This window comes from Anolis sagrei, chromosome 3 (genome assembly GCF_037176765.1).
Source record: "Anolis sagrei isolate rAnoSag1 chromosome 3, rAnoSag1.mat, whole genome shotgun sequence".
Classification (NCBI taxonomy): domain Eukaryota; kingdom Metazoa; phylum Chordata; class Lepidosauria; order Squamata; family Dactyloidae; genus Anolis; species Anolis sagrei.
The window spans coordinates 247,855,987-247,876,491 of NC_090023.1; positions in this window are offsets into that span (position 1 = coordinate 247,855,987).

Sequence of the window (20,505 nt, forward strand, 5' to 3'; positions counted from 1 at the left end):
TGAGGAGAAAGAAATCTAAAACCCACAAATATAAGGCCCATCAAAGGAACTATATATTATAACAGACACTATATGTTATTTTTGGGATTTAGAATTCATTCTTTTCTCCTCAAAAATATGAATCACTGTATCACATAGGCAAATGCCTAAATATACAAAAGACACCAATAACCATCTGATTTTGGAAACTAAGGAGGGTTAGCTCCATTTACTACAGTAGAGTCTCGCTCATCCAACATAAATGGATAATAAGGAGGAATTAAGGAAAAGCCTATTAAACATCAAATTTCATTATGATTTTACCAGTTAAGCACCAAAACATCATGTTCTACAACAAGTTGACAGAAAAAGCAGTTATGTAGTAATTACTATAGTTACGAATTTAGCACTAAAACATCACAATGTATTGAAACAGCTCTGGTTCAGGGTGGGAGGCAAACTGCATTGGATAATACCGAACGTTGGATGACAGAAGGTTGCGACTCTACTGTACTTGTTTCTCCTAAAATTTGAAGCTTGATATCTTGCTCTCTGTAGCCTTATTAATCTTTTTAGAACATACTTTCTCTTTGATAGTTTCATGATTCAAGCAGAAATGAGAACTTTTTCAGTATAAGAAAGTAATATTGAAACAAATTATGTTTGGTGTGTTTATATTTTTTCTTTACCCTTTCATAGCTGCGGCTAATGCATAGAGATGATTGGAAGTGCAGTCCAAACCAATTTCTTTTTTATTTTTATTTTAAAAACGAAACCAATAACAACAACAACATGATGCATGTCATAATGTCAGAGGAGAGAGCAAGGTAGCATGCAGAAACAGCTTTGCTGTGATGTTTTGTGGCAATATTATGCTGACGCCAATCCTCTAGATCTTTATGACATGCATCTATATGGGAAAAAAAAGTCAGCATACTGTAGTGAAGTGTTAGATTTAGATGAGACTCCAAACTGTTCTTCAACAGGTGTTAATTAGAGATGGAAAATATTCCTCATTATTTATTTCCTAGCTGAAAAATGAGTTTCCGAACATTAAGACATTCAGGTCAGGAAGATTTTTGCACCATGTTTGTCTGGTGGTCACACCTTCTAATGTTTTGGACAAAACATTTTGTGGAAAAATACACATTGGTTGTTTCCATAATAACTGTGAGCTAGGTTTTTTTTGCATCCCCTCTATCAATTCTTTTAACCACAGTTTTCATCGTTTGGTACACAACTGCGAGATTCATCATGGACATCTTTCCTGAGTAGGCTTCTTCTCTTTGCCAATGCCACCTTCCTCAATTTATGAGCCTTCCTCCTCTGGACTCAACTTTCACCACTGTCTAGATGAAAATAACAAGGCAGGTGCAATTTAATTCTTCTTGCATTTCACACTGTATTATCCTCCAAAAGACACTAGGTTAACAGAAAACAAAAAAAGAAAGAGAAGCAGGGCTAGGGTCAGTGGCATCACTTGGTTTGGTATCACCCAAGGCAGTAATGCACGGTATCACCCCCATGAAGCTCCTTGATGCAAGCTTGGCATACATCCATAAGGCTTACTGAATAAATTAAGCCAGTAACAAATTCTCAGTTTACATTATTGTTTGCTGTGAAGCAAAATGGGTGAAGGATTGTTGGTCCAGTTAGATAATGCATACAGCATTACTTACTTGGGCGATCCCTCATTGGACGAGTAGGATAGTCTTCCAGGATCAGTATTCTTGTAGATCTGTAGGTGGCTGTGGAGCCCTATTCTTGACCTGCATCTTCTCCTGCAGTGAGGGCATTGGTTTCCAGGTGGAAGGCGGCCTCGGTCGGGGTTGGCTTGACGCGCCTTCCTCTTGGCATGTTTCTCTCTTTCACCCTCCATTTGTGCTTCTTCAAATTATGCAGCACTGCTGGTCACAGCTGACTTCCAGCTGGAGCGCTCAAGGGCCAGAGCTTCCCAGTTCTCAATGTCTATGCCAGAGTTATTAAGGTTGGCTTTGAGCCCATCTTTAAATCTCTTTTCCTGTCCTGTAACATAGAAGCAGACCAAGCATTTCAGAATAATATATATATTCACTATGATTAAACAACTCATTATGTATTTAAAAAGACAAATTGCAACAAATGTATTCAATTTATTTTGATTAGTCAGAGAAACAGTGGCAAGATTTTACAGAGTTCACGGTAAGAGGTTTAGGAATAAATGACTGGTTGAACTACATTTGACATGTCACAAGTTTTGGGGTGTTTCATTATAACTACTATAGAAGTTTAAGGAATGCACCTCTATTCAACACTGAATTCCATTGATTTATTGGGAGGTACTCCCTAAAACTAGAATCTGCTTGGTGGCAAAGACGCAATGTGTTGACTCAACTTTGGAACCCCCAGTTATGCCTGCATACATTTTGGGGTGTGTGTGTGTGTGTGTGAGAGAGAGAGTGGAAGATTTTGTATGTCTTTGGCAATACACCTTGTTCAGGTGCTTAACAGCAGGCAGGCTCAAAGGTACAGCTCCATTGCTCCATCACTGAATGGGAATGCCCAGGCTATTCTAGTTCTCCTTGCATTACCTGGGAAGAAAAGGAAGGTTTATAAAATTGGTCCTTCTTTCGCACAATTAGGTACCTGAATTACACAACCAATCATTTGGATGACTCTGGTAAAACCATGGGCTCTCCTGTGTTATGGACCCTATGGATGGGCCTCCAGTAACCTTAATCCCAAGGAGACAATGTTAATACTCTAGCGGAGATTTGGCATCTGGATGTGCTAATTAGATCTCAGGCTTGGTCTACAATCATAGGCCCCTTCCACACAGCTATATAAAATCCACATTTAATTATATGACAGTGTGGATTTATGTGACAGTGTGGATTATATGACAGTGTGGATTTATTTATTTACATTATTTCTATCCTGCCCATTTCAGCCCGAAGGCGACTCAGGGCGGTATACACAGTTTGATACCGTAAAAATACATACATTGATAAAGCAAAAACATTAAGTGCAATTAAACATAAAAGACAGTGCATAATAACAATTTAAGAAAGAAGTATGTCCTGTTCAAAGCAGATATTGTGAATTATCTACCTTGATATTCTGGATTGTGGCTGTGTGGAAGGGCTCATAGACATATTTACCTGAAAATCTCATTGAACCCAGGACAGCTTATTTCTGAGTTGACATGTAGAGAACCCAATGGCAAGAGTAGCAAAACCTCTCTTGTGGGGGTGGCTTTGGTTGTACATGCTTAAATCCCTTGTGTTGTCTGAAACACAGCTGTGACAGACCTTTGATGTATTATGCCTTTCTAACCGTAGGAGTGGTTTTCCAACCATAAAACTCTTACCTCTAAGATTTTTATGGAATGCTTCCAAAAAAAGGTTGGATGAAATATTAGGCAGTTGAATCAGACAAGCCTTTGGAACTGTTCCATCTGTATAATTTTATCACATACACTTAATTGATTTATAATGATTAAATGCATATATATTATAAAATGAAAATGTATTATGGCATAGGAAGGTGACTTAGAACTGATGTTACCCTTGAAAATGCTTGATGAGTTAGAAACATATAGCTTGTTTGCATAATTAATTTACCATGCTTAACATTTCTTATGTTTTGTTGATGGAGCTACACTGCACTTGAGCCTTTGCCCCATACATGGTACTTTGCTTCCAGTAAAGGAGCGTATTAATAATTTACATCTCAAAAATTGTGTCATTCATCAAGAGGAACTTCTGTGCTGGACTGAAATCTAAGGATGCATGTAATAATAGAATTAATACAGTTTGACACCACTTTAACTGCTATGGGTTAATATAATCATGGGAGCTATAATTTTAAGAGTTTGTTTGTTTCTGCCAAAAATGCTGATACCTCACCAAATTCCAAACCTCATGATTTCATATAATTGAGCCATGCTCTAGATTTAAACTTAAGTAGCATTTTCTACAAGCATCTGTGATCTTGTAAGATTCTGATCTCGATTAATAATATTTTTATTCAATATATTTTCTGCTTCAGGAATGTAAGAATCTGCCTTATACTGGGTCACTTTTGCCATTACCAAACAAAAAAGACATGGGACTTTCTTTTCAGATGCAGTAGTGTGCAGCCTACAACACAATATGAAAAGACAAGGAGAGTCACCCACATATCAAGGCAAAGAGGCATGTTTTTGTGCTTGTACATATCTCCAAGCTCCTCATATTATGTACACAATTTGATGATCTACCTAGAAACATGCTCTCTTTTCATTTATTTTATGAACCTAACTTGCTGGGATGATGCAATAAAGAGCATAAGAGAAACATCTTCAGGGAAGAGCAAAAATGGGCTACAGTGGAGACACACAATGAGGCCTCCTCATCTGTTTCCTAGTAATGGGGTTGCAGTGACAATGATGGGAAAATGCAGGTGTACATAGCAAGCCTGTACCAAATTGTGCCATCTGAAACCTAGTGTGCAATGGGTTCAAGGTAAGAGCAGAATAACTACTCTGCACTCATCCATACATTATGAAAATGAGTGTTGTACCAAGAAGCCAACATTTGTCCATCTATTCCATAGGCAAATGAGAAACCCTACCATCTTCTGGAATTATTACTCCGTTTAAATTGTCAGAATAAGACATTGTTCAGAGAGGATATCGCTAGCAGATGGAATGATGCATTCACATAAATAATGTATGATAAATGATTATTTGTTTTCCTCCTCCTCTGTTTGAATCACAAAATGATCTTGAATTGTAGGATATAAAAATAGCATTATGGAATAGTTAAAGTGATTAGAGTTGTTGTCTCTAGCAGCTCAAGAAACCATAGTGAAATCAGGTGTCCACAAATAACAATATTAAATTAATGGAAGTGAATTTCTTTATATAAAACTTCTGTTTATTGTTCTTTGGCTTGTAAACTATGCAAGATGTTTCTCTGGTTTATAAGCTCTGCTGAAGTAGGATTTACCAAGCATTTATAAAAATGTAGGAATTAAAAGCAAAGTCAAAAATCTGTTTGGCATGTTCAACTTTTCTGTTACTGAAAGGAGTTAACCTGTATGTGTGTGCTGTTACTGGAGCTGTTTGAATCAACCTGACGTTGAGTCAACACATTGCCTCGTGGCAGGCTTGGTTCTGTTCTGACCTGGGATAAATCATCAATTAACAAAAATATAAATGTATTTATAGGGCACTTTCACATTGCCCTTTAACCCAAGAACATTTGCGTTTTAAAAATGTGATTGTTCCTGGGTCCCCATCCACAAACACCCCAGAAAGTGCATGCTTTCTGGGGTGAATCTCCAGATGTTCTCCCAGAACTTTCTGGGAGAACACCCAGACACTAACCCCCTCTCCAAAAACCATCCAAACTCCTTTTAAAAGTGAAAGAACTTACCCAGTCTCCATTAGAGTGGTGCTCGAGCTCTCCTTGCATGTATAAATAATGCACCAGGGGAAGGGGGAGGGGGGGAAAATCGCTCCCCCGCTTGCTCTCTTGTGTCATTTCTATGTGCAAGGAGAGCTCTAGCACCACTCTAATGGAGGCTGGGTAAGTCCTTTTACTTTTAAAAGAGGTTTGGGGGGCTTTTGAGGAGGGGGTTGGTATTCTTGTGGTTTCCGGGTTAATTTAGCCCCTTCCCAAAAGCCCCCCAAACCCCTTTTAAAAGTAAAAGGACTTAGCCTTCATTAGAATTGTGTCTGGACTGCCCCCTGAAAAGCCCAGAATTTTTGAGAGAGCAGTCCAGACAACGGAAGTAATGGGTTTATGCTGTGCCTTCCAAGAAGGCACAAAATAAACCCTCTAACAAATTAATTAGCCACAAACCAGGAAAACCTGGTTTGTGGCTAATTAATTCAGGTTTGCCTAGGACATCATCTGGACAGCCTCCTTTTAAGTGCAGGAACTCCCGTGTTAAAGGGGCTGTCTTGATGCGCCCATAAATTGATACCTCAAGGGCTGTCACAGTGAGAATGGTACAGCTTTGATCTCTGATGCTCTGGAGATTCAGATCAAGTCTAATGGGTCTAAGTGTAAAAAGTTGGATTTTGATTTGATATTCTTAATGATAAGATTTTTATATATATATAAAGGAAGCAATTACCTACAGAAAGAATATTGGATTTAAATGAGTTCATATGCTCCACCGTACTGAATGGGGGAATCATCAGCATTTTATTTATAAGTTGCATCCACACTGTAGAATTAATGAAGTTTTAGTTGCCATGTCTCAATGCTATTGGAGCTGGGATTTGTAGTTTGGTGAGATACCAGCACTCTTGGCTAGAGAAGGCTAAATACCTTGTAAAACCACAACTACTACAATTCATTACCATTGAGCCATGACAATTAATGTGATGTCAAACTGCAGTAGTTCTACAATGTAGATGCATCCATAGACAGCTTGACTTTGTTGCATATGGAAACCAATGAAGTCTTCTAACTAGTTGTTTGGGTCCTGCTATCTGGGATCCCTGGTAACTCAGAAAATAGTCCAATTTTATCTGCTTTATTTATTGTTATTGCTTGCAAATATTTTGCATTTACTAAATGATCTGACTGTGTAATGCTGCTCCCATTTTTAAATAATAAATATAGTTTACAGTTTGGGGAAATATTTGGATGATTTGCTAATGACCCAAGTAATATTTACGTGCTGTTACTCAATTACATTATGTGTTAAATTTAGCCCAACTCTAGAGCTGCTGTTATATAACCTGAGCTAAAATATAGATTACTTACATAAGACATATTCTTTTGCATAAGGTTGTGGTGAGTAATTTTTTTTCATTGGTTCCCCAGAATGTATTGAAGGAGATTTTCCAACTGAAATGAATTAGGGTACTTAATTTCATAATCCAATACCATATTTTTATTTTGGTTATTTCTTTCAGTGTCAAGGGCTATGGACAGAGATAAAATTTCTCCCTTTTTTTTGTCGTGTCAGGAGCAACTTGAGAAACTGCAAGTTGCTTCTGTGAGAGAATTGGCCGTCTGCAAGGACGTTGCCCAGGGGACGCCCGGATAATTTGATGTTTTTATCATCCTTGTGGGAGGCTTCTCTCATGTCCCCGCATGAGGAGCTGGAGTTGATAGAGGGAGCTCATCCGCTTCTACCTGGATTTGAACCTGCGACCTGTCGGTCTTCAATCCTGCTGGCACAGGGGTTTAACCCACTGCACCACCGGGGGCTCCAAATTTCTCCCTGATACTCATTCAGAATGAGGGCAATACTTCCTGCCTCCCTCTCACTTAGCTTCACATTGTTCTCATGGAAGAAAAGACTAAATGAACCCGGAAAACAAATTTATTATGATATTAGCTTCTGTATACTTAGTTACAGATACTGTAGCACAAGTGGCTCCTATCAGCAGGTGAATGGGTTTCAGACTCCTTATCGGTATCATGACTAAATGTTAATAGCCATCCAATGATATTTTATAACAGTAGGTTGTGCTCCCTCCAACTTCTTTTGCTTTAACTTCACAGTTTCAGCATATAGAGGGAGCTGAGAATAGTATGGGGAAGTAATTTTCCTGTTAGCAATTTGCTTATAGCTATTGGAATGGACAATGAGTGAGGACTGTTCTTCCTTGTTGTGGTTCTCCTTTATATAACCCCAGAGGTTCATCTTCCAGTTTGCTCCCCTGGGAAAGGGTGCACCTTGAAATAGGAGTCACAGGGTTGGCTTTGGGATAGTATGGGTAGAATCCATTGGTTAGAGACTAGGTTTTATAACTTTCTGCATGGGAATGCTGTCATCAGTTAGAGGACTGTAATACATTCCTGCTTAATTTATTTACTTATTGTGGTAATGTGTGTTAATTTTCTGTAGCAAACATATCCTGGAACTGCAGCTAATTTGAGAGCTCTGAGGAAATACACATTAAATTATTTTTATGTTTCTAGTCTTGATTCTACACAGCTATGCAATCCAGAATGTTGATTAAAGAGTGCCTACATAGGCACCCTAGGAATTGGCTGGAAGCTGTGACAGAGTCCACAAAGATCCACTGACCATAGCAATTTGAGCTAAGGATTATTGGCTTGAGTCCAATCTCTGCTCATCTTGTTTTATCCATTGTTATGTTTATGCTGGCATCGAATTGTGCCTTTGTAAGCCGCCCTGAGTCCCCCCTCGGGGGTTGAGAAGGGCGGGGTAGAAATGCGTGAAATAAATAAATAAAATAAATATTTTGGGACTCGACTTTGCTGCTTCCCAGCTTGCTCTTCAAGGACTTCTAGCTTCAACTTCTTGTAATTTGATTCCTCACTCTGGTATCATTGTTTGTTTGAACTGCATGTTTCTGGCTCTAAACAGAACTTATTACTATTTTGCTGCTTTCTAAGGACTCTGGTTAATGACATTTCTGACCCTGGACTTTTGATCTTGGCTGTTTCAGTAAGTTTATTTGGATTTTGTTACTTCACTGCAGCTCTGTTAATGACAATTGGGTTCAACTGATGGCTCTGCGATACGTACATTCAAATTAGCTTCAGCAGATTTTATGGCTTGATCCAGAATTTTTTATCATACTGTTTCCAGCTGGATTCCTTTTGGAGTCGACACTGAGGGGGAGGTTGTTTCCTAGATACTGACCTCGAGCTGGCTTCAAGCCAAGTTTTATTGCCTGTGTAGAAGAGCCCTTGAAGATCTTCTCACATAGAACTTTGGTGGCTAAGATTAGGTGGAAGAAAATCCAGCATCGGCCAGGAAGATGCCAAATTATAAAAGATCCAGAAGCACAGCCACTCCTCCACCCCAGAAACACGGGTATAATAGCTTGCACAAATATATATATTTGGGTGGGTGTAGTTCTAAAATAATTTCCAAAACCAGTAAATTGAGAAGACTTTGGCTTCAGCACATTTTCATCTGGAATAATGGCAGGTATTGGCCTTCTTCACCATTTATGCTTGTATCCTAAGGGCCCTTCCACAGAACTCAATAAAACCCCATATTATCTGCTTTGAACTGGATATTGCACATATTTTGGGATTTTCTGCCTTTATATTCTGGGTTATATGGCTGTGTGGAAGGGCCCTAAGTGTGTTTGGCAAGCAGGCAACAGAAACACGTTCTATTTTATTGTGTTTTTTAATAATAAACAGGCAGTCATGAGTGTTGAACTCAAAAATGGACATATGCAACTCATTTTTTTAAAGAAATCAAACAATGTTTCAGGTTATTCCAGATTAATCCAGAGTAAATTGGGTTTCCCAATGTATTCTGGATTTTAAAAAAAACTGTAATGATCTCAACCTTATTGCAAGGTCCAGATCTGTTCAAGAGTTGGGCCTGTCGGGATTCATTTCCCTCCTACCTCCTGATGTGTCATTTTCAAGCATCAGGAGGACTCTATGGAGGGCCTGTGCTGCAAGCTGTCCCTTGGGTACATTTTGGGGGGGCAGCTAGGGTAATTGGATGACATCCCGGCTCAACCTTTGATTGACCTGTGATGGCATCTCGCTATCCCCCCCCCCCGAGGAAAGGCCTGGAGTTATTGGGGGGGGGGCTGAAACCCAGGAGGACGCAAGTTATTCCAATCTGCTTCCTCTTGGGTTTTAGCAAAGTGTAGAGGGGGCCTTAAAGTTGTAGTCTCACAGTGAGAGGATAAAATGACTGTTTATTCCATAATTCCAGTTGTGTTACCTGTGTTCCTCACCATATTGCCAGGTAAGGCATGGTCATAAGATAATAAAGTCTAATATTCCTAGTCACATACTAAGACTTCTCCCAGAAATTCAGTTTCCTGGGTCACAAAATGACAGCTGAGGACTTTGAAAGCAGCCTGCACATTCTATCCCTTTGCTCCTTGCTGCACATGAAATTTACTCTGGTGAAGGGATGTAATAAATTTTGGAGCCTAGAAATTGATTACATGTCTACATAAGGGGATATTAAATTCAATATACCATACAAAGTCAAAGCTCGTAGCAGCTGTGTGAAATTCATTACAGAATGAGTGTTGTTCAGCAACCTGAGTGAAATGTTTGTTGTCTCAATCCAGCTTTTTGGTTGACAGATGTCTCTGACAAAACCCCTCATAACCACCCTTAACTTGCTATGCTACATAGGATTTAATCAGGGAGCAGGACTGAATAAGCAGTACAAATTAATTGTAGCACCTTCTACTGATCTTTGCAGAACGTTTAGTTGTATGTCAGCAGCTTTCTGCAGTATTAAACCCTTAGGCTTATGAACACCTAAGAATCACTAAACATTTGCATACCTCTCTTCCACCTGATGTTTTTATATAATATGTGATGAATCTTAGGCTCCATCTACATTATATCTAAAGGAGGGAAATAGAAGGAAACCAAAGCTATTAACACAAAAGGTCTAGGGAAACAATGGCAGCATTCGACTTTTCCTTTCAAAGGGCTGTGGGCTATGAAAGCCAAGTGGGAACTGGCAGTGGTAATTGAACAGAAGAAGGCAAAAAGAGAGGGCAGGATAGCTTGTAGTCAGCTTCAGAACTTCTCTAGTAATTGAACCAATAATCTCTTCCCATGGATTGTAGGTAAAACCCTATCTAAGGAGCCAGAATTTACCAACAGAAGCTGTTGAGCGAGTCTAATAGGCTGAAACCAACACTCTATAAGATAGTCTGTTTTAAAATGTAATCCTGAAGGACCAAAACAGTGCCTGGGTTGGCATCTCCTACATATCTTTCCGAGCCTGACCAAGGAAGATCATAATGTCACCTTCAGGCGTTATCCCACTTTACCTACTCCAGTTGAGAGCACAATTTTAAGGCCTTCTGGAGGAATCCTGAGAGCATGTTTAGTGGAATTTAATAAAGTTATGACTCTCAGGAGCAATGTCCTCCAGCTGTACAGGGGGAAATCCCTACTGGGTATGTGGAAATAAGCACAAGTCACTAGACATAAGCCTGATTTGGAGTTGATAGCTATGATATACCTTTTGCCTATGGAAGTTTGCACTTTTAAAGTTGTGGTACTCTTCCATTTCTCAATTGACTTACATGAACTCTATAGAGTAGTTGCTTCTACAAATGGCATAAAGCCTATCATATTTGAGATGAAAAGGAATGGGAAACCTTGTAGAAAAGCTGTATACATTTCTGTATGGTGATTTTCAAAAAACAAAAACAAAACATGGCACTTAATTTAGCTAGGTTCCTTGTAGGTTAAAATTCTGGAAATAACAAGCATCATAGAGCTGGTTCTATGGAACAATCCTGGAAAGAAATTGTTGGATGGGTGCATTAGTTTGTGAGGTCAGAGAGTCCGAAAAATGTGTACCTTTCTTTCTTTTTCTTTCCCCAATGAAGCATACTTATCCTGTTGCTATGATAAAATAACTGGGACTAAAACATATTTGCTGATCTTGAGTTACCTTCCAGCCTCCTTACTATAAAGTGCAATTTACATCATAAGTAGCAGTGGAGTAGAAGTCCTACAAGAATAATAAAAACAATTGCTCTCTGAGAAAGTATGTTCCATGTTCTTTTGCTTACAGAAAAGCACTGGGACTATGGACATTAAACAGTAACTCCTTTTGAACAATGCCTTTCCACCTTTCCTGTTGATGGGAATCCAATATCTCATGCAATTCACAAAGAAAGATGCAATTCTCATCCTAGATTTTGTCTACATTGTAAAATGCATTTTGATGGTAACCATCTCCTTTTCACATAATGTATCCCTCAGGTATCTTGCAAACATCTCCAAATAGATTTTCTTTTAGAATAAGTGCATGTTTTTTTCTTATTACTATCATGGGGACTGCAGGGGTCCCTTTTCATCTCATAGCAACATCTCTGGGAATAACAGAATGAGGCCTGAGCAAAACTTCCCTGAAGCAATTTCCTTTGAAGTTGACACCCCCCATTGTTCTGATAGTGGAATCAGAAGATAGAGAGGGATAAGAACTATTACTTGGCAATTCCACTCCTGGCCAACTGAGATTTGTTTTCTGCAATCTAATTTGGGCCAATCTGATGTGAAATATTTCTGGCAAGACTCAGATAAGATCATTCCAAGGTCATACATATGCTTGAAACGAGTACAAGTTTCTACTGGATTGCAATTTGTTTGTTGATTTTTTAAAAAAACTTAGTTATACAATGACCTCTAATGCATTTTGAGGGGAATAATATTTCACCTACATAAATCCATGAACATGACTCTGGCAGCCAAAGCAGGTCTTCCTAGGTGTGTTAAGGCGTTAATTCCTTAGAAGGTGATCTCAAAACCTATACTTACCTGATATCAATGTTTTCCTTCAAACCAACATTTAGGGAGGCTGGAGGAGCTGGAACAGATGATAAAGAAAAGGGTTGGCATATTAAAAATAATGCAGGTCATCAGGACTCTTGTTTAAAAATGATTCCCTTATAAATTAATTTGGTCACTATAGATAAAATTATATATTACGTAAGACAGAGGGAGATTGGTAGACTGATTTCAGAAGGCAAATGGCTTGCAGGGAAAGAAATAAGGATTGTCTTCCAACTCCTTATTTCATTGTCAAATTGGTGATTTGTGTTAAAACAAAAAGTTAGGATCCAGCGAATAAGCTACCATGTGTTGTGTATTTTCACTCTAAAAGTTTTAGATGAACACACATTTGTTCTCTAAGGGCCCTTCTACTCATGCAGTGAAACCTGGAAGTAACCAGGAAAAAAGACAGGAGTGGCTAAACGATATTTGGGGAAAGAGTGGGCGGAATTGGGTTAACAGCTGAAAACACAGCTGAAAAGCATGTGTTTAAAAGGTGCACTTAAAACCCGATTCTGTGCAAAACATGTGCACCTTATACAGTCATGAAAAACATGTGATTTCCTTCCCATGTGGACTACTCCAGTGCACATGTTTTAAAAGTTGGAAACAGCTGATCGGGCTGTCAAAAATGGAGCTACGGACACACAGGTAGCTAAAGAGAAACACAGTCGGAAAGCAACTAAATTATTTCTGCAACCATTCCTTTCTTTCCTATGATATTAAACAGAGCTTGAATTAACAATTGGATGAAGAAATAGATAAGAAATCTGCTTGTGTGTGTGTATTGGGATCTCCGCATGTGTGCATATGAGGTCCAGCACATCTCGGAGAGATTTTTTTAAATTTAGCCAGATATCCCCCATCTACTCTTCATCTTGATCCACTTCAAACGAAGGTGTGAGGATGGGAGGGGAGCATTTCCCAGGACTGACAGGTCTGTGTGAGGACTTGCTGTCATATCCTGGGACTTTTTGCCCCACTTTTTAAACCTGCATTTTGACACTGTCTGGAAGCACCCTAAGAGGTCCTGAGAACTCAGTCCAGAGACAAGTGATACATTTTACTTATGATTTCCAATCCATCTCCATGTCCAATATTTATTTTCTTAAAAGTCATAAGGATACATACTCAAACATATGTTTAAGAATTGAATCCACATTTTGGAATTAAAATATTTATGAATTGCATGGGTTATGGGATCATGGGTTCCACCACAACTCTAAGGGCCTCATTCCATTTGCTGCCAGAATCATGACAAATCCAGCAGTGTACAGTGGGCAGAACACATCGCCCCACACCCTGCATTGCTCGGTTTCCACCTCACCTGGGGTGGAATGTTGGCTGTCTGGCTTCCCTCCATTGATTTTTATGCAACACAGGAAACCACCTGTGTTGCCGCCATGGTGGCATACACTGGTTCCTCTTCCCTTTTACCATGTGGTCTTGCAAGAAGTAGCTGTGCATTATGGGATGGGAGCTGGTAAGCTCTGTGGAAACTGGGATCCACATTTTGTGAACAACTATGATCATCTTCAGTTTCATGTGGTTTCAGTATTACCTAGTCTTTTTGTTCACTTGAGGAAAAAAATTGGTGGAGAGGGCAGGCTTGAAATTTCTGATATAATACCACCTGCCATCCAAGAATGTGACATGAATCTCTGAACAAAGCTCATATTTTGTTCTATGTCTTAGTTTCTGTTTGATGGGATTTTCATAGTATTTGAAGCACAATTCAGCTAATACAAGTTGAATATCTCTTATCTAAAATGTTTAGGAGCAGGATTTTAGATTTCTTTGGATTTTGGAATAGTTTCAAATACATAATGAGATATCTTGGAGATGGGACCCAAGTCTAAACATAAAATTAATTGATATTTCATGTTACATCTTATATTCATATGCTAATGAAGGTTGGCCTTCTGCATTGGTCAGACAACATTGGTACAACTGTTTCCATCATGCAGCATTTGTATTAAAGAGAAAGATTGTATTTAAAAATTGAAAACCTAATCCACCATGGTTGTAGATACATGGTTTCCAACATTGAGTCATCAGAGTTCAGGCCTCTAAGCCCCATTCCTAGAGGGACAAACCTGACAGTTTCATTTTTCTTAATGTATGAATCTAAATCTCATGTGAATTATTAAAAGTTCTTATTAAAAGAAAACAGAAATGACAGTATCAGTCATCTCTACTTTTGTATCTCTTTGGTTGACTTGGAAAAATTAGACAGTTTCCCTTATAGCTCATGCTTCCCTGGTTGGAACTGACAGGGTTTTCCCTCCCTTTTGTGTCTTTCATCTCCCTTTTGACTTTGAAGTCATTTGCATTGTTGTATAAACCAATATCACACTCTGTGGACTATTCGATGGAGAACAAAATTATTAGCACAAAATGATAATACCAGCATGGAGTCAATAGGTTAAAAAGTGGCAGGAGTACATGTTTGATGTATTTAGATTACTTTTTAAAACTCCTTGAAAGTTGACCTTCTAAATTACGTGCTGCCATCTGTTTGCTCGAACTTTCTGTTTGGCAAGATGAGGGAATAAGGGAGCTAAGCAAGAATTTCCTTGGGGCTAGATTCTTGAGGGAAGCATAACTGGAGAAGCGTAACTGATAATTTCACATTCTCAAAATCTCTAGAGTTATCAGCAAAGATAGTGAAGAAAGAATTTATGACATGGAGGAGACAGCTGATTTCAAAAATGCACTTGCAATGGATGCTGATACAGAAGCAGGAAGAGCTTGGCTGGTGCTCAAAATTTAAATAGAGCATAAAAAAGCTGTTACTTTATTATTTCTGAAGGAACTAAAGGAATTTAATCAACAATGCTTGCAGACAACTGACTGCAGTAAAAGAAAGTGGAAAGACTATAAATCAAGATTTAGAAATGTTGCAATATTATGTTCTAAATGAACAATAAATACAGAGAAGCAACACATTATATTTTTTTTGGAAAAAGAATGCTGTAGAAAGCCATTTTAAAATAATTGGAATTTAAAGAGTGTAGGGGTGATATCAATGATCTATGCAATATTCCTCATGCTGTGAATTTGGAGCTAGCTGTCACAATATAGAAAATAAACTCTTGCAAATTGGTATGATCGTTTTTATTTTTAGGCTCTTTTTATTCTGCAATGATTGTTCAAAAAGACAACCGTGGGATCTCTACAAGAAATGCCTCTTAGGGGACAAAGTGCTTGAGTGTAATTTTTCTATCGACCCATACAAATCTTTCTGAGCAAACACTATGCTTTCCTTTAAAGGTCTATTCTATATTACAGGTTTCAAAGCTTTCTCCTCTTAATCTCAGCATTACAGCATACTTAACTGTCACAGATTCCCAAGAGCTGTTGGAATGGCAGATTTCAGCAGAAAATCTTGTATAAGAATATTCTTGTTAGACTGTGTTATTTATACAGTATAAATGGTCTTTGCACATTAGAGATAAGTAAAATGAAAGATCCTATCTCCTGAGGACCAGTTTCAAACAGTTGTATTGCAACACTCACACAGTCTTCATACAGAAATTATTCATTTAGCCTTTCTTTCAATGAGGTTTTGACCAGAGCCAAGAATATAACTGGAGGTATGTGTGTTAAATCATTGCCCTCAAAATAAAAATTCTGTGTCACATTCAATTTTTCTTTCCGTCTTCGAATTTTTTAGCATTCCAGAGAGTGATATACTAAAATCATCCATGTCTAGAACCCTTATATGAGGGCTGGAACTTTAATAGTGACAACATTGCTGAAAAGATGCCACACAATGAAACCAAAGAATGTCGCATATACCACATGTTAGTTACATACCAACCTTATCTCTGAGCAAAAAGACTCGCCCTTCCTACATTACACGGCTGCGAAGTGGCGCAAAGAACTGAGCCTTGTATTAGCTTTCAGTCTAAAGTAAGCATTGTCACAATGTTTTCGAAACAAGAACAACGGAGTTGGATAAAGACTGAATGTGTCAGAGGTCTTACAGCACGGCAGTGTCATCAGGGTCTTCAAGAGGCTTGCAGGGAATCTGTATTGCCTTACAGAACATGGCAAGGTGGGTAAAAGCCTTCAATGAAGGATGCCAAAATGTGGCAGACATGCATCGGCCAGGTCGTCCTAGTGTCAGCGAAGCAGAAGTGAATGCTGTTGCTGCACTCGTAGATATGATTCATGAGCTGGCCCGAAACACAGGATTTGTGCAAACTACTGTGCTCCACATTCTGAAGGAACACCTGGGCATGAGAAAAATTCCTTCATGATAAGTTCCACATCATTTGACGGAAATGCAAATGGCTATGATACGATGCTGCTCATACCCACTTGGAGTGTTATGATCACTAAGGAGAGGCTCTCTTACGCCGCATCAGTATGCTGGATGAGACTTGGGCCAGATCGTACCAGCCAGAACTGAAATACCAATCGAACGAATGGTGTGATTATGGGTCACCACAAAGTTCAAAACTTTGTCAGAACCCCAGCAATGTGAAAGTTATGGTGATTCTCATGTACAACTGTGATGGTGTCATCCTAACACAGGGGTCAGGAACCTTCGGCTCTCCAGGTGTGGTGGACTTCAACTCCCACAATTCCTTGAGGCTTTGTAGGCTAAAGATAGCACAAGGAATTGTGGGAGTTGAAGTCCACCACACCTGGAGAGCCGAAGGTTCCCCATGCCTGTCCTAACACATACCATTTCCGCACATCAGACCGTCAATGTGCAGTATTACGGCTCATTTTTGGAACAGCATCTCAGACCAGCTTTGAGAAAAAAAGCTATACTTTCTGCAGAATGTCCCTATAATTTTGCATGACAAGGCTCAGCCACATGCAGCACAAGCTGTGGCTGATTTGCTCGATTGTTGGGGCTAGGAAGTGCTGTACCCTCCACCATACTCCCCAGACTTAAGCCCTTGTGACTTCGACTTAATTCCTAAGATGAAGGAACCACTTTGTGGCATTCACTTCAGAACTGTTCCAGACTTTCTTGCAGCAGTAGACCACTCCATTCAACTATCAACAGAATAGGCACTGCAACAGGTGTCCTATGACTTCCACATTGTTGGAAACAGGTTATACACAATGCTGGCAATTATATTGAAGGGCTGTTGACCTTGAGGGAGCTGGGGGTGGTAAAGGCCGACAGGGAGCTCTGGCGTAGGCTGGTCCATGAGGTCACGAAGAGTCGGAGACGACTGAACGAATGAACAACAACAACAAAACTTGGTGGCATGTATCACTTCTGTATTATATGTAAATAAATAGTTGCGACTATTAAAGTTCCAACCCTCATATTTGCTGTGCTATTATTTGCCTGCCCCTTTTATTTGGATGCCCAACTATATTTCTATATGTTTGACAGAAGTTTTAAATGAATTAAATGCTAGAAATTTGTGGACTAAAAGATAATTTTGTTGGGAGTAGAATTATTGTGTCAGAGCAATGCCCAAATACTGTCATTCCCTAAAGCTACACACTGACTGTAGCTGAGCTGAAATGGGAAGTTTGTGGTTGAATTCTATGATTTTTGTGTGCTTTATTTTGTTGGCAGATTTTGAACAACCACTTGAAATCCATCACCATTTCCTTGTCTTGCTGCATTACTATCTTTCAATGAAACCACCACAGCAGTATAGTGAACCCCCCCCCCCCCCCCAAAGCACGGAGCCTCTATCTCTGGTTTATCACACCAAGATAATTTAAGGGGTGGGTGTGTGGATGACTACATTTTTCATACCATGCAACTATAGTTCCAAGATTGCATTTTAATTGTCATAGTCCTAGCCTATAGAATTTTAAGATTTGCAATTTAGGGAGAAGTATTTAGAATTTTCAGCCAGACCTCTAGTGTTTCCCCAAGCTACACATCTCAGAATTTCATAGGATGCAGCCATGGCAGTTAAAGGGGAATTGTAGTGTTATGATTGTATGTGTAAAATGGCCTCTGCCCTTACTGGAAATGCAAACTGCCAGAATCAGTATGAGTCACAGCAGCTGCTAACACTTCAGTCTATCCTGGGGCAGAGATATTGAAGCTGTCATGAATCCAGTTCCACTGCAGATAGAAAATGCACCTCAAAGATATATAATGATTTTCAGTGGAGACAGTTCACAAATTCAGCTTCCAGTAATCAAGGGTAATCAAATGAACATATGCCTGTGTGAACTCAAATGAAATGAGACCCCCCCCCTTCAAGGTTGAGCTCTTTTGATTAGTCAGAGAATATATAAAAATACATATATTGGTGTGTTTTTGTTAATGCCATTGAGATGCATTCATCCACTATCAAGTCACAATGTTCTCAATTCCTATTAGTTAAGGTGGTTCTTAAGAATTCTGTTTTTGAAGCATCAGAGCAATAAGTACAAATCATGTTTGAGATGACAGGTATCAGGAGAAGAGTTTGTGCTCAAAGCAGTGAATGAAGAGAAAGAAATGGTCAATATATGTTGCTCATCTAGAGTTTATCATTGATATTGCTTTGAATTTTGGGACTGTTTAGAACTCTTAATGTAAAGAACTAAGAATCAATCTCTCAAGAGAGAATGACATAAAATGCTTGATTACTTGTCTAAATCTGCCAATTTGCCAGACTGGGACTAAAGGAATTATAATGTTAAAAATCAGTTTTTAAACAGCTAAATACACTATTAAGTTGAAACAAAATTTTGAATTAGAGGAGTATCTCCCGTGGGAGTAATTCCAGAGCAGCCACCAAAAAAGGCCACCTCTGTGTCCTCACCAAACATACCTGCTGGAACTGAAAGAAAGTCTTCCTCAATTTATTTTTAAATTTGGGCAGATTTATATAGGGAGATAAATTCTTTCAGACAGGCTGGAGCCAAGGCTTATATGGCTTTAAATACCAAAAGTAACACTTTGATTCTGCTCTGCTTCACATTTTTTAATTTCAACCACTATGATTAAGAAAACATTCTATTCTGATATGTGATCAGTTTGCTCCTAGATTCCAGCATATAATCTTTCAATGACATTTTCTTCTGTCTCAATAGTTAAACCATAACCTTGGATTATTATTTTCCCTAACGTCTTATTGAGACGTCAGTCTTTGCATGTCAGGCTTTGCATTTTATCTTTGACTACTTTTTGCTATATCTCTCCTGATTATTAATGCCATCCATTTTTTCTTCAGATTTTCCTTTCCAGAGTAAAACACTGTAAAAAAAACAACCTTGTTCAAAATGTCCCATTCATATCCACTTTATCTTGCTCATCTCAAGTATGGCAGTGTTCATGTGTTCCATTTTGTTTCTCTATGTATAGCTGTCTCTGATTCATACTTCTCACGTTTTATGTTCCTTTAATATGTGTTGTGCAGCTTCAGACTTTCTTTTCCCCCTGAGCACATCAATAGCTGGACATCCTTTTGGCTTGAGTCCAATTGCATTCATTAACCACAGTGCTAGGCACTGAGTGCTATTCATTTGGGGTTGTCTCATCAAAGGGTTTTTGTAGTAAAATATATTGAAAAGAAGTTTTACCATACCCCTGTCTGCAAATGTTTGCAATGGCTGTTCTGAGAGCTCCTCTGCCAGTGTCACCCCTCATTACTGCTGCTAGTCAGCTTGGTACATTTAGTTTGTCTCTTTCTTTCTCTCTCCCTAACTGGGGAGGGTCTGAAGTTCACCATGAGGAGGAGGCCTACAGAGAGTGGGAGAGATGAGGTGGGGAGGTCCTCTTCCACCAGGCACAGGATCCAAAACTCTTATGCTAATGGCCTCCTCTCCATTCAGGTCTGTGGCTCTTCCCAGGCCCAGTGCAGAGCAGGACCCATTCTCGCATAAGGCCGGGTGATGGAAGGAGAAGAGCTGTCCCAAGCCCTGAAGGTCCTCCTCCTCCACCAGGAATAGCTTAGCTCTTGTAGGTTTTTAATAACAAAAGGGAAAAAATAACAAATTTATCATCACTTCATATCAGATACAACCCAGACTCCTTAGCAATTGTTCAAAACACCTTAGAATCAAAACTGGGGTTGCACAAATTTCATAAAGACAAACATTTTTTTAAGTCATGTACATGATACACACACACAATCTCTGCCTCTCTCCCCCCCCCCCCTTCTCTCTCATTTCATAATTTTCACTTTAAGCCTGAGGCTGCTTCTAGTTTTTGTGTTTCAGATTACGATATTTCTTTTCAAGATATCCCATTGCTGCCACAACAAAAGGGATACAAGGACAGGAACTGCTTATGTGGCTTTTCATATGGATCCCTTGCTTTGCTGCCAAGTCAGGCCAATGGCCTTTTAGCTGA